The 15524-nt window shown below is 49.0% G+C and overlaps 1 protein-coding gene and 1 long non-coding RNA gene across 5 annotated transcripts in view; both read right to left on the reverse strand.

The window, feature by feature from the left end:
• The window catches only part of gpank1 (G patch domain and ankyrin repeats 1), a 41746-nt gene that overhangs the window by 3816 nt on the left and 22406 nt on the right, over positions 1-15524 (reverse strand). The window lies entirely within an intron of this gene.
• LOC127921757 (uncharacterized) overlaps positions 1-15524 on the reverse strand; it is a 32056-nt gene that overhangs the window by 1417 nt on the left and 15115 nt on the right. For 2 of the 4 annotated variants that reach the window (XR_008109493.1, XR_008109497.1), the window contains one exon: positions 5922-7477. The exons of 1 other annotated variant lie outside the window; for it this stretch is intronic. This is a non-coding gene — a long non-coding RNA (uncharacterized LOC127921757). Of the gene's footprint in view, positions 1-5921; positions 7478-11472; positions 11794-15524 lie in introns of those variants that run through there. One more of the 4 variants, XR_008109494.1, reaches the window with a different exon arrangement.

Consider the following 15524-nt stretch of genomic DNA (forward strand, 5'->3'; position numbering starts at 1 on the left):
TGTCTATATTCACCACACCTGACCAGGTCAGGTATTGTCTATATTCACCACACCTGACCAGGTCAGGAATTGTCTATATTCACCACACCTGACCAGGTCAGGAATTGTCTATATTCACCACACCTGACCAGGTCAGGGATTGTCTATATTCACCACACCTGACCAGGTCAGGTATTGTCTATATTCACCACACCTGACCAGGTCAGGGATTGTCTATATTCACCACACCTGACCAGGTCAGGTATTGTCTATATTCACCACACCTGACCAGGTCAGGGATTGTCTATATTCACCACACCTGACCAGGTCAGGTATTGTCTATATTCACCACACCTGACCAGGTCAGGAATTGTCTATATTCACCACACCTGACCAGGTCAGGAATTGTCTATATTCACCACACCTGACCAGGTCAGGAATTGTCTATATTCACCACACCTGACCAGGTCAGGGATTGTCTATATTCACCACACCTGACCAGGTCAGGGATTGTCTATATTCACCACACCTGACCACCTGATCAGGTCAGGGATTGTCTATAGTCACCACACCTGACCAGGTCAGGGATTGTCTATAGTCACCACACCTGACCAGGTCAGGGATTGTCTATAGTCACCACACCTGACCAGGTCAGGGATTGTCTATAGTCACCACACCTGACCAGGTCAGGTATTGTCTATATTCACCACACCTGACCAGGTCAGGGATTGTCTATAGTCACCACACCTGACCAGGTCAGGGATTGTCTATAGTCACCACACCTGACCAGGTCAGGGATTGTCTATAGTCACCACACCTGACCAGGTCAGGTATTGTCTATATTCACCACACCTGACCAGGTCAGGGATTGTCTATATTCACCACACCTGACCAGGTCAGGGATTGTCTATAGTCACCACACCTGACCAGGTCAGGGATTGTCTATAGTCACCACACCTGACCAGGTCAGGTATTGTCTATATTCACCACACCTGACCAGGTCAGGGATTGTCTATAGTCACCACACCTGACCAGGTCAGGGATTGTCTATAGTCACCACACCTGACCAGGTCAGGGATTGTCTATAGTCACCACACCTGACCAGGTCAGGTATTGTCTATATTCACCACACCTGACCAGGTCAGGGATTGTCTATATTCACCACACCTGACCAGGTCAGGGATTGTCTATATTCACCACACCTGACCAGGTCAGGGATTGTCTATATTCACCACACCTGACCAGGTCAGGGATTGTCTATATTCACCACACCTGACCAGGTCAGGGATTGTCTATATTCACCACACCTGACCAGGTCAGGGATTGTCTATATTCACCACACCTGACCAGGTCAGGGATTGTCTATATTCACCACACCTGACCAGGTCAGGGATTGTCTATATTCACCACACCTGACCAGGTCAGGGATTGTCTATATTCACCACACCTGACCAGGTCAGGGATTGTCTATAGTCACCACACCTGACCAGGTCAGGGATTGTCTATAGTCACCACACCTGACCAGGTCAGGGATTGTCTATATTCACCACACCTGACCAGGTCAGGGATTGTCTATATTCACCACACCTGACCAGGTCAGGGATTGTCTATATTCACCACACCTGACCAGGTCAGGGATTGTCTATATTCACCACACCTGACCAGGTCAGGGATAGTCTATATTCACCACACCTGACCAGGTCAGGGATAGTCTATATTCACCACACCTGACCAGGTCAGGGATTGTCTATATTCACCACACCTGACCAGGTCAGGGATTGTCTATAGTCACCACACCTGACCAGGTCAGGGATTGTCTATAGTCATCACACCTGACCAGGTCAGGGATTGTCTATAGTCACCACACCTGACCAGGTCAGGGATTGTCTATATTCACCACACCTGACCAGGTCAGGGATTGTCTATATTCACCACACCTGACCAGGTCAGGGATTGTCTATAGTCACCACACCTGACCAGGTCAGGGATTGTCTATATTCACCACACCTGACCAGGTCAGGGATTGTCTATATTCACCACACCTGACCAGGTCAGGGATTGTCTATAGTCACCACACCTGACCAGGTCAGGGATTGTCTATATTCACCACACCTGACCAGGTCAGGGATTGTCTATATTCACCACACCTGACCAGGTCAGGGATTGTCTATATTCACCACACCTGACCACCTGATCAGGTCAGGGATTGTCTATAGTCACCACACCTGACCAGGTCAGGGATTGTCTATAGTCACCACACCTGACCAGGTCAGGGATTGTCTATATTCACCACACCTGACCAGGTCAGGTATTGTCTATATTCACCACACCTGACCAGGTCAGGAATTGTCTATATTCACCACACCTGACCAGGTCAGGAATTGTCTATATTCACCACACCTGACCACCTGATCAGGTCAGGGATTGTCTATAGTCACCACACCTGACCAGGTCAGGGATTGTCTATAGTCAACACACCTGACCAGGTCAGGGATTGTCTATATTCACCACACCTGACCAGGTCAGGGATTGTCTATAGTCACCACACCTGACCAGGTCAGGGATTGTCTATAGTCACCACACCTGACCAGGTCAGGTATTGTCTATATTCACCACACCTGACCAGGTCAGGGATTGTCTATAGTCACCACACCTGACCAGGTCAGGGATTGTCTATAGTCACCACACCTGACCAGGTCAGGGATTGTCTATATTCACCACACCTGACCAGGTCAGGGATTGTCTATAGTCACCACACCTGACCAGGTCAGGGATTGTCTATATTCACCACACCTGACCAGGTCAGGGATTGTCTATATTCACCACACCTGACCAGGTCAGGGATTGTCTATATTCACCACACCTGACCAGGTCAGGGATTGTCTATATTCACCACACCTGACCAGGTCAGGGATTGTCTATATTCACCACACCTGACCAGGTCAGGGATTGTCTATATTCACCACACCTGACCAGGTCAGGGATTGTCTATATTCACCACACCTGACCAGGTCAGGGATTGTCTATATTCACCACACCTGACCAGGTCAGGGATTGTCTATATTCACCACACCTGACCAGGTCAGGGATTGTCTATATTCACCACACCTGACCAGGTCAGGGATTGTCTATATTCACCACACCTGACCAGGTCAGGGATTGTCTATATTCACCACACCTGACCAGGTCAGGGATTGTCTATATTCACCACACCTGACCAGGTCAGGGATTGTCTATATTCACCACACCTGACCAGGTCAGGGATTGTCTATATTCACCACACCTGACCAGGTCAGGGATTGTCTATAGTCACCACACCTGACCAGGTCAGGGATTGTCTATATTCACCACACCTGACCAGGTCAGGGATTGTCTATATTCACCACACCTGACCAGGTCAGGGATTGTCTATATTCACCACACCTGACCAGGTCAGGGATTGTCTATATTCACCACACCTGACCAGGTCAGGGATTGTCTATATTCACCACACCTGACCAGGTCAGGGATTGTCTATATTCACCACACCTGACCAGGTCAGGGATTGTCTATGTCACCACACCTGACCAGGTCAGGGATTGTCTATAGTCACCACACCTGACCAGGTCAGGGATTGTCTATATTCACCACACCTGACCAGGTCAGGGATTGTCTATATTCACCACACCTGACCAGGTCAGGGATTGTCTATATTCACCACACCTGACCAGGTCAGGGATTGTCTATATTCACCACACCTGACCAGGTCAGGGATTGTCTATATTCACCACACCTGACCAGGTCAGGGATTGTCTATATTCACCACACCTGACCAGGTCAGGGATTGTCTATATTCACCACACCTGACCAGGTCAGGGATTGTCTATATTCACCACACCTGACCAGGTCAGGGATTGTCTATATTCACCACACCTGACCAGGTCAGGGATTGTCTATATTCACCACACCTGACCAGGTCAGGGATTGTCTATATTCACCACACCTGACCAGGTCAGGGATTGTCTATATTCACCACACCTGACCAGGTCAGGGATTGTCTATATTCACCACACCTGACCAGGTCAGGGATTGTCTATATTCACCACACCTGACCAGGTCAGGGATTGTCTATATTCACCACACCTGACCAGGTCAGGGATTGTCTATATTCACCACACCTGACCAGGTCAGGGATTGTCTATAGTCACCACACCTGACCAGGTCAGGGATTGTCTATAGTCACCACACCTGACCAGGTCAGGGATTGTCTATATTCACCACACCTGACCAGGTCAGGGATTGTCTATATTCACCACACCTGACCAGGTCAGGGATTGTCTATATTCACCACACCTGACCAGGTCAGGGATTGTCTATATTCACCACACCTGACCAGGTCAGGGATAGTCTATATTCACACCTGACCAGGTCAGGGATAGTCTATATTCACCACACCTGACCAGGTCAGGGATTGTCTATATTCACCACACCTGACCAGGTCAGGGATTGTCTATAGTCACCACACCTGACCAGGTCAGGGATTGTCTATAGTCATCACACCTGACCAGGTCAGGGATTGTCTATAGTCACCACACCTGACCAGGTCAGGGATTGTCTATATTCACCACACCTGACCAGGTCAGGGATTGTCTATATTCACCACACCTGACCAGGTCAGGGATTGTCTATAGTCACCACACCTGACCAGGTCAGGGATTGTCTATATTCACCACACCTGACCAGGTCAGGGATTGTCTATATTCACCACACCTGACCAGGTCAGGGATTGTCTATATTCACCACACCTGACCACCTGATCAGGTCAGGGATTGTCTATAGTCACCACACCTGACCAGGTCAGGTATTGTCTATATTCACCACACCTGACCAGGTCAGGAATTGTCTATATTCACCACACCTGACCAGGTCAGGAATTGTCTATATTCACCACACCTGACCAGGTCAGGGATTGTCTATATTCACCACACCTGACCACCTGATCAGGTCAGGGATTGTCTATATTCACCACACCTGACCAGGTCAGGGATTGTCTATATTCACCACACCTGACCAGGTCAGGGATTGTCTATATTCACCACACCTGACCAGGTCAGGGATTGTCTATAGTCACCACACCTGACCAGGTCAGGGATTGTCTATATTCACCACACCTGACCAGGTCAGGGATTGTCTATATTCACCACACCTGACCAGGTCAGGGATTGTCTATATTCACCACACCTGACCAGGTCAGGGATTGTCTATATTCACCACACCTGACCAGGTCAGGGATTGTCTATATTCACCACACCTGACCAGGTCAGGGATAGTCTATATTCACCACACCTGACCAGGTCAGGGATAGTCTATATTCACCACACCTGACCAGGTCAGGGATTGTCTATAGTCACCACACCTGACCAGGTCAGGGATTGTCTATAGTCATCACACCTGACCAGGTCAGGGATTGTCTATAGTCACCACACCTGACCAGGTCAGGGATTGTCTATATTCACCACACCTGACCAGGTCAGGGATTGTCTATATTCACCACACCTGACCAGGTCAGGGATTGTCTATAGTCACCACACCTGACCAGGTCAGGGATTGTCTATATTCACCACACCTGACCAGGTCAGGGATTGTCTATATTCACCACACCTGACCAGGTCAGGGATTGTCTATATTCACCACACCTGACCAGGTCAGGGATTGTCTATAGTCACCACACCTGACCAGGTCAGGTATTGTCTATATTCACCACACCTGACCAGGTCAGGATTGTCTATATTCACCACACCTGACCAGGTCAGGGATTGTCTATATTCACCACACCTGACCAGGTCAGGGATTGTCTATATTCACCACACCTGACCACCTGATCAGGTCAGGGATTGTCTATAGTCACCACACCTGACCAGGTCAGGGATTGTCTATAGTCACCACACCTGACCAGGTCAGGATTGTCTATATTCACCACACCTGACCAGGTCAGGGATTGTCTATAGTCACCACACCTGACCAGGTCAGGGATTGTCTATAGTCACCACACCTGACCAGGTCAGGGATTGTCTATATTCACCACACCTGACCAGGTCAGGGATTGTCTATATTCACCACACCTGACCAGGTCAGGGATTGTCTATATTCACCACACCTGACCAGGTCAGGGATTGTCTATATTCACCACACCTGACCAGGTCAGGGATTGTCTATATTCACCACACCTGACCAGGTCAGGGATTGTCTATATTCACCACACCTGACCAGGTCAGGGATTGTCTATATTCACCACACCTGACCAGGTCAGGGATTGTCTATAGTCACCACACCTGACCAGGTCAGGGATTGTCTATAGTCACCACACCTGACCAGGTCAGGGATTGTCTATAGTCACCACACCTGACCAGGTCAGGGATTGTCTATATTCACCACACCTGACCAGGTCAGGGATTGTCTATATTCACCACACCTGACCAGGTCAGGGATTGTCTATAGTCACCACACCTGACCAGGTCAGGGATTGTCTATATTCACCACACCTGACCAGGTCAGGGATTGTCTATATTCACCACACCTGACCAGGTCAGGGATTGTCTATATTCTCCACACCTGACCACCTGATCAGGTCAGGGATTGTCTATAGTCACCACACCTGACCAGGTCAGGGATTGTCTATATTCACCACACCTGACCAGGTCAGGGATTGTCTATATTCACCACACCTGACCAGGTCAGGGATTGTCTATAGTCACCACACCTGACCAGGTCAGGGATTGTCTATAGTCACCACACCTGACCAGGTCAGGGATTGTCTATATTCACCACACCTGACCAGGTCAGGGATTGTCTATATTCACCACACCTGACCAGGTCAGGGATTGTCTATAGTCACCACACCTGACCAGGTCAGGGATTGTCTATATTCACCACACCTGACCAGGTCAGGGATTGTCTATATTCACCACACCTGACCAGGTCAGGGATTGTCTATATTCACCACACCTGACCACCTGATCAGGTCAGGGATTGTCTATAGTCACCACACCTGACCAGGTCAGGGATTGTCTATATTCACCACACCTGACCAGGTCAGGTATTGTCTATATTCACCACACCTGACCAGGTCAGGAATTGTCTATATTCACCACACCTGACCAGGTCAGGGATTGTCTATATTCACCACACCTGACCAGGTCAGGGATTGTCTATATTCACCACACCTGACCAGGTCAGGGATTGTCTATATTCACCACACCTGACCACCTGATCAGGTCAGGGATTGTCTATAGTCACCACACCTGACCAGGTCAGGGATTGTCTATATCCACCACACCTGACCAGGTCAGGTATTGTCTATATTCACCACACCTGACCAGGTCAGGAATTGTCTATATTCACCACACCTGACCAGGTCAGGGATTGTCTATATTCACCACACCTGACCAGGTCAGGGATTGTCTATATTCACCACACCTGACCACCTGACCAGGTCAGGGATTGTCTATAGTCACCACACCTGACCAGGTCAGGGATTGTCTATATTCACCACACCTGACCAGGTCAGGGATTGTCTATAGTCACCACACCTGACCAGGTCAGGGATTGTCTATAGTCACCACACCTGACCAGGTCAGGGATTGTCTATATTCACCACACCTGACCAGGTCAGGGATTGTCTATATTCACCACACCTGACCAGGTCAGGGATTGTCTATATTCACCACACCTGACCACCTGACCAGGTCAGGGATTGTCTATATTCACCACACCTGACCAGGTCAGGGATTGTCTATAGTCACCACACCTGACCAGGTCAGGATTGTCTATATTCACCACACCTGACCAGGTCAGGGATTGTCTATATTCACCACACCTGACCAGGTCAGGGATTGTCTATAGTCACCACACCTGACCAGGTCAGGGATTGTCTATATTCACCACACCTGACCAGGTCAGGGATTGTCTATAGTCACCACACCTGACCAGGTCAGGGATTGTCTATATTCACCACACCTGACCAGGTCAGGGATTGTCTATATTCACCACACCTGACCAGGTCAGGGATTGTCTATATTCACCACACCTGACCAGGTCAGGGATTGTCTATATTCACCACACCTGACCAGGTCAGGGATTGTCTATATTCACCACACCTGACCAGGTCAGGGATTGTCTATATTCACCACACCTGACCAGGTCAGGGATTGTCTATATTCACCACACCTGACCAGGTCAGGGATTGTCTATATTCACCACACCTGACCAGGTCAGGGATTGTCTATATTCACCACACCTGACCAGGTCAGGGATTGTCTATATTCACCACACCTGACCAGGTCAGGGATTGTCTATATTCACCACACCTGACCAGGTCAGGGATTGTCTATATTCACCACACCTGACCAGGTCAGGGATTGTCTATATTCACCACACCTGACCAGGTCAGGGATTGTCTATATTCACCACACCTGACCAGGTCAGGGATTGTCTATATTCACCACACCTGACCAGGTCAGGGATTGTCTATATTCACCACACCTGACCAGGTCAGGGATTGTCTATAGTCACCACACCTGACCAGGTCAGGGATTGTCTATAGTCACCACACCTGACCAGGTCAGGGATTGTCTATATTCACCACACCTGACCAGGTCAGGGATTGTCTATATTCACCACACCTGACCAGGTCAGGGATTGTCTATATTCACCACACCTGACCAGGTCAGGGATTGTCTATATTCACCACACCTGACCAGGTCAGGGATTGTCTATATTCACCACACCTGACCAGGTCAGGGATTGTCTATATTCACCACACCTGACCAGGTCAGGGATTGTCTATATTCACCACACCTGACCAGGTCAGGGATTGTCTATAGTCACCACACCTGACCAGGTCAGGGATTGTCTATAGTCACCACACCTGACCAGGTCAGGGATTGTCTATATTCACCACACCTGACCAGGTCAGGGATTGTCTATATTCACCACACCTGACCAGGTCAGGGATTGTCTATATTCACCACACCTGACCAGGTCAGGGATTGTCTATATTCACCACACCTGACCAGGTCAGGGATTGTCTATATTCACCACACCTGACCAGGTCAGGGATTGTCTATATTCACCACACCTGACCACCAGGTCAGGGATTGTCTATAGTCACCACACCTGACCAGGTCAGGGATTGTCTATATTCACCACACCTGACCAGGTCAGGGATTGTCTATATTCACCACACCTGACCAGGTCAGGAATTGTCTATATTCACCACACCTGACCAGGTCAGGGATTGTCTATATTCACCACACCTGACCCAGGTCAGGGATTGTCTATAGTCACCACACCTGACCAGGTCAGGGATTGTCTATAGTCACCACACCTGACCAGGTCAGGGATTGTCTATATTCACCACACCTGACCAGGTCAGGGATTGTCTATATTCACCACACCTGACCAGGTCAGGGATTGTCTATAGTCACCACACCTGACCAGGTCAGGGATTGTCTATATTCACCACACCTGACCAGGTCAGGGATTGTCTATATTCACCACACCTGACCAGGTCAGGGATTGTCTATATTCACCACACCTGACCAGGTCAGGGATTGTCTATATTCACCACACCTGACCAGGTCAGGGATTGTCTATATTCACCACACCTGACCAGGTCAGGGATTGTCTATATTCACCACACCTGACCAGGTCAGGGATTGTCTATATTCACCACACCTGACCAGGTCAGGGATTGTCTATATTCACCACACCTGACCAGGTCAGGGATTGTCTATATTCACCACACCTGACCAGGTCAGGGATTGTCTATATTCACCACACCTGACCAGGTCAGGGATTGTCTATATTCACCACACCTGACCAGGTCAGGGATTGTCTATATTCACCACACCTGACCAGGTCAGGGATTGTCTATATTCACCACACCTGACCAGGTCAGGGATTGTCTATATTCACCACACCTGACCAGGTCAGGGATTGTCTATATTCACCACACCTGACCAGGTCAGGGATTGTCTATATTCACCACACCTGACCAGGTCAGGGATTGTCTATATTCACCACACCTGACCAGGTCAGGGATTGTCTATATTCACCACACCTGACCAGGTCAGGGATTGTCTATATTCACCACACCTGACCAGGTCAGGGATTGTCTATAGTCACCACACCTGACCAGGTCAGGGATTGTCTATATTCACCACACCTGACCAGGTCAGGGATTGTCTATAGTCACCACACCTGACCAGGTCAGGGATTGTCTATATTCACCACACCTGACCAGGTCAGGGATTGTCTATATTCACCACACCTGACCAGGTCAGGGATTGTCTATAGTCACCACACCTGACCAGGTCAGGGATTGTCTATATTCACCACACCTGACCAGGTCAGGGATTGTCTATATTCACCACACCTGACCAGGTCAGGGATTGTCTATATTCACCACACCTGACCACCTGATCAGGTCAGGGATTGTCTATAGTCACCACACCTGACCAGGTCAGGTATTGTCTATATTCACCACACCTGACCAGGTCAGGAATTGTCTATATTCACCACACCTGACCAGGTCAGGAATTGTCTATATTCACCACACCTGACCAGGTCAGGGATTGTCTATATTCACCACACCTGACCACCTGATCAGGTCAGGGATTGTCTATAGTCACCACACCTGACCAGGTCAGGGATTGTCTATAGTCACCACACCTGACCAGGTCAGGTATTGTCTATATTCACCACACCTGACCAGGTCAGGGATTGTCTATAGTCACCACACCTGACCAGGTCAGGGATTGTCTATAGTCACCACACCTGACCAGGTCAGGATTGTCTATATTCACCACACCTGACCAGGTCAGGGATTGTCTATATTCACCACACCTGACCAGGTCAGGGATTGTCTATATTCACCACACCTGACCAGGTCAGGGATTGTCTATATTCACCACACCTGACCAGGTCAGGGATTGTCTATATTCACCACACCTGACCAGGTCAGGGATTGTCTATATTCACCACACCTGACCAGGTCAGGGATTGTCTATATTCACCACACCTGACCAGGTCAGGGATTGTCTATAGTCACCACACCTGACCAGGTCAGGGATTGTCTATATTCACCACACCTGACCAGGTCAGGGATTGTCTATATTCACCACACCTGACCAGGTCAGGGATTGTCTATATTCACCACACCTGACCAGGTCAGGGATTGTCTATATTCACCACACCTGACCAGGTCAGGATTGTCTATAGTCACCACACCTGACCAGGTCAGGGATTGTCTATATTCACCACACCTGACCAGGTCAGGGATTGTCTATATTCACCACACCTGACCAGGTCAGGGATTGTCTATATTCACCACACCTGACCACCTGATCAGGTCAGGGATTGTCTATAGTCACCACACCTGACCAGGTCAGGGATTGTCTATATTCACCACACCTGACCAGGTCAGGGATTGTCTATATTCACCACTGACCACCTGACCAGGTCAGGGATTGTCTATAGTCACCACACCTGACCAGGTCAGGGATTGTCTATAGTCACCACACCTGACCAGGTCAGGGATTGTCTATATTCACCACACCTGACCAGGTCAGGGATTGTCTATATTCACCACACCTGACCAGGTCAGGGATTGTCTATATTCACCACACCTGACCAGGTCAGGGATTGTCTATATTCACCACACCTGACCAGGTCAGGGATTGTCTATATTCACCACACCTGACCAGGTCAGGGATTGTCTATATTCACCACACCTGACCACCTGACCAGGTCAGGGATTGTCTATAGTCACCACACCTGACCAGGTCAGGGATTGTCTATATTCACCACACCTGACCAGGTCAGGGATTGTCTATATTCACCACACCTGACCAGGTCAGGGATTGTCTATATTCACCACACCTGACCAGGTCAGGGATTGTCTATATTCACCACACCTGACCAGGTCAGGGATTGTCTATATTCACCACACCTGACCAGGTCAGGGATTGTCTATATTCACCACACCTGACCACCTGATCAGGTCAGGGATTGTCTATAGTCACCACACCTGACCAGGTCAGGGATTGTCTATATTCACCACACCTGACCAGGTCAGGGATTGTCTATATTCACCACACCTGACCAGGTCAGGGATTGTCTATATTCACCACACCTGACCAGGTCAGGGATTGTCTATATTCACCACACCTGACCAGGTCAGGGATTGTCTATATTCACCACACCTGACCACCTGACCAGGTCAGGGATTGTCTATATTCACCACACCTGACCAGGTCAGGGATTGTCTATATTCACCACACCTGACCAGGTCAGGGATTGTCTATAGTCACCACACCTGACCAGGTCAGGGATTGTCTATAGTCACCACACCTGACCAGGTCAGGGATTGTCTATATTCACCACACCTGACCAGGTCAGGGATTGTCTATATTCACCACACCTGACCAGGTCAGGGATTGTCTATATTCACCACACCTGACCAGGTCAGGGATTGTCTATAGTCACCACACCTGACCAGGTCAGGGATTGTCTATAGTCACCACACCTGACCAGGTCAGGGATTGTCTATATTCACCACACCTGACCAGGTCAGGGATTGTCTATAGTCACCACACCTGACCAGGTCAGGGATTGTCTATAGTCACCACACCTGACCAGGTCAGGGATTGTCTATATTCACCACACCTGACCAGGTCAGGGATTGTCTATATTCACCACACCTGACCAGGTCAGGGATTGTCTATATTCACCACACCTGACCAGGTCAGGGATTGTCTATATTCACCACACCTGACCAGGTCAGGGATTGTCTATATTCACCACACCTGACCAGGTCAGGGATTGTCTATATTCACCACACCTGACCAGGTCAGGGATTGTCTATATTCACCACACCTGACCAGGTCAGGGATTGTCTATATTCACCACACCTGACCAGGTCAGGGATTGTCTATATTCACCACACCTGACCAGGTCAGGGATTGTCTATATTCACCACACCTGACCAGGTCAGGGATTGTCTATATTCACCACACCTGACCAGGTCAGGGATTGTCTATATTCACCACACCTGACCAGGTCAGGGATTGTCTATATTCACCACACCTGACCAGGTCAGGGATTGTCTATATTCACCACACCTGACCAGGTCAGGGATTGTCTATATTCACCACACCTGACCAGGTCAGGGATTGTCTATATTCACCACACCTGACCAGGTCAGGGATTGTCTATATTCACCACACCTGACCAGGTCAGGGATTGTCTATATTCACCACACCTGACCAGGTCAGGGATTGTCTATATTCACCACACCTGACCAGGTCAGGGATTGTCTATATTCACCACACCTGACCAGGTCAGGGATTGTCTATATTCACCACACCTGACCAGGTCAGGGATTGTCTATATTCACCACACTGACCAGACCAGGTCAGGGATTGTCTATATTCACCACACCTGACCAGGTCAGGGATTGTCTATATTCACCACACCTGACCAGGTCAGGGATTGTCTATATTCACCACACCTGACCAGGTCAGGGATTGTCTATATTCACCACACCTGACCAGGTCAGGGATTGTCTATAGTCACCACACCTGACCAGGTCAGGGATTGTCTATAGTCACCACACCTGACCAGGTCAGGGATTGTCTATAGTCACCACACCTGACCAGGTCAGGGATTGTCTATATTCACCACACCTGACCAGGTCAGGGATTGTCTATATTCACCACACCTGACCAGGTCAGGGATTTTCTATATTCACCACACCTGACCAGGTCAGGGATTGTCTATATTCACCACACCTGACCAGGTCAGGGATTGTCTATATTCACCACACCTGACCAGGTCAGGGATTGTCTATATTCACCACACCTGACCAGGTCAGGGATTGTCTATATTCACCACACCTGACCAGGTCAGGGATTGTCTATATTCACCACACCTGACCAGGTCAGGGATTGTCTATATTCACCACACCTGACCAGGTCAGGGATTGTCTATAGTCACCACACCTGACCAGGTCAGGGATTGTCTATATTCACCACACCTGACCAGGTCAGGGATTGTCTATAGTCACCACACCTGACCAGGTCAGGGATTGTCTATATTCACCACACCTGACCAGGTCAGGGATTGTCTATATTCACCACACCTGACCAGGTCAGGGATTGTCTATATTCACCACACCTGACCAGGTCAGGATTGTCTATATTCACCACACCTGACCAGGTCAGGGATTGTCTATATTCACCACACCTGACCAGGTCAGGGATTGTCTATATTCACCACACCTGACCAGGTCAGGGATTGTCTATATTCACCACACCTGACCAGGTCAGGGATTGTCTATAGTCACCACACCTGACCAGGTCAGGGATTGTCTATAGTCACCACACCTGACCAGGTCAGGGATTGTCTATATTCACCACACCTGACCAGGTCAGGGATTGTCTATATTCACCACACCTGACCAGGTCAGGGATTGTCTATATTCACCACACCTGACCAGGTCAGGGATTGTCTATATTCACCACACCTGACCAGGTCAGGGATTGTCTATATTCACCACACCTGACCAGGTCAGGGATTGTCTATATTCACCCACCTGACCAGGTCAGGGATTGTCTATATTCACCACACCTGACCAGGTCAGGGATTGTCTATATTCACCACACCTGACCAGGTCAGGGATTGTCTATATTCACCACACCTGACCAGGTCAGGGATTGTCTATAGTCACCACACCTGACCAGGTCAGGGATTGTCTATATTCACCACACCTGACCAGGTCAGGGATTGTCTATATTCACCACACCTGACCAGGTCAGGGATTGTCTATATTCACCACACCTGACCAGGTCAGGGATTGTCTATATTCACCACACCTGACCAGGTCAGGGATTGTCTATATTCACCACACCTGACCAGGTCAGGGATTGTCTATATTCACCACACCTGACCAGGTCAGGGATTGTCTATATTCACCACACCTGACCAGGTCAGGGATTGTCTATATTCACCACACCTGACCACCTGACCAGGTCAGGGATTGTCTATATTCACCACACCTGACCAGGTCAGGGATTGTCTATATTCACCACACCTGACCAGGTCAGGGATTGTCTATATTCACCACACCTGACCAGGTCAGGGATTGTCTATATTCACCACACCTGACCAGGTCAGGGATTGTCTATATTCACCAGGTCAGGACACCTGACCAGGTCAGGGATTGTCTATATTCACCACACCTGACCAGGTCAGGGATTGTCTATATTCACCACACCTGACCAGGTCAGGGATTGTCTATATTCACCACACCTGACCAGGTCAGGGATTGTCTATATTCACCACACCTGACCAGGTCAGGATTGTCTATATTCACCACACCTGACCAGGTCAGGGATTGTCTATATTCACCACACCTGACCAGGTCAGGGATTGTCTATATTCACCACACCTGACCAGGTCAGGGATTGTCTATATTCACCACACCTGACCAGGTCAGGGATTGTCTA

The sequence above is a fragment of the Oncorhynchus keta genome, unplaced genomic scaffold (genome assembly GCF_023373465.1).
Source record: "Oncorhynchus keta strain PuntledgeMale-10-30-2019 unplaced genomic scaffold, Oket_V2 Un_contig_23477_pilon_pilon, whole genome shotgun sequence".
Taxonomy (NCBI): Eukaryota; Metazoa; Chordata; class Actinopteri; order Salmoniformes; family Salmonidae; genus Oncorhynchus; species Oncorhynchus keta.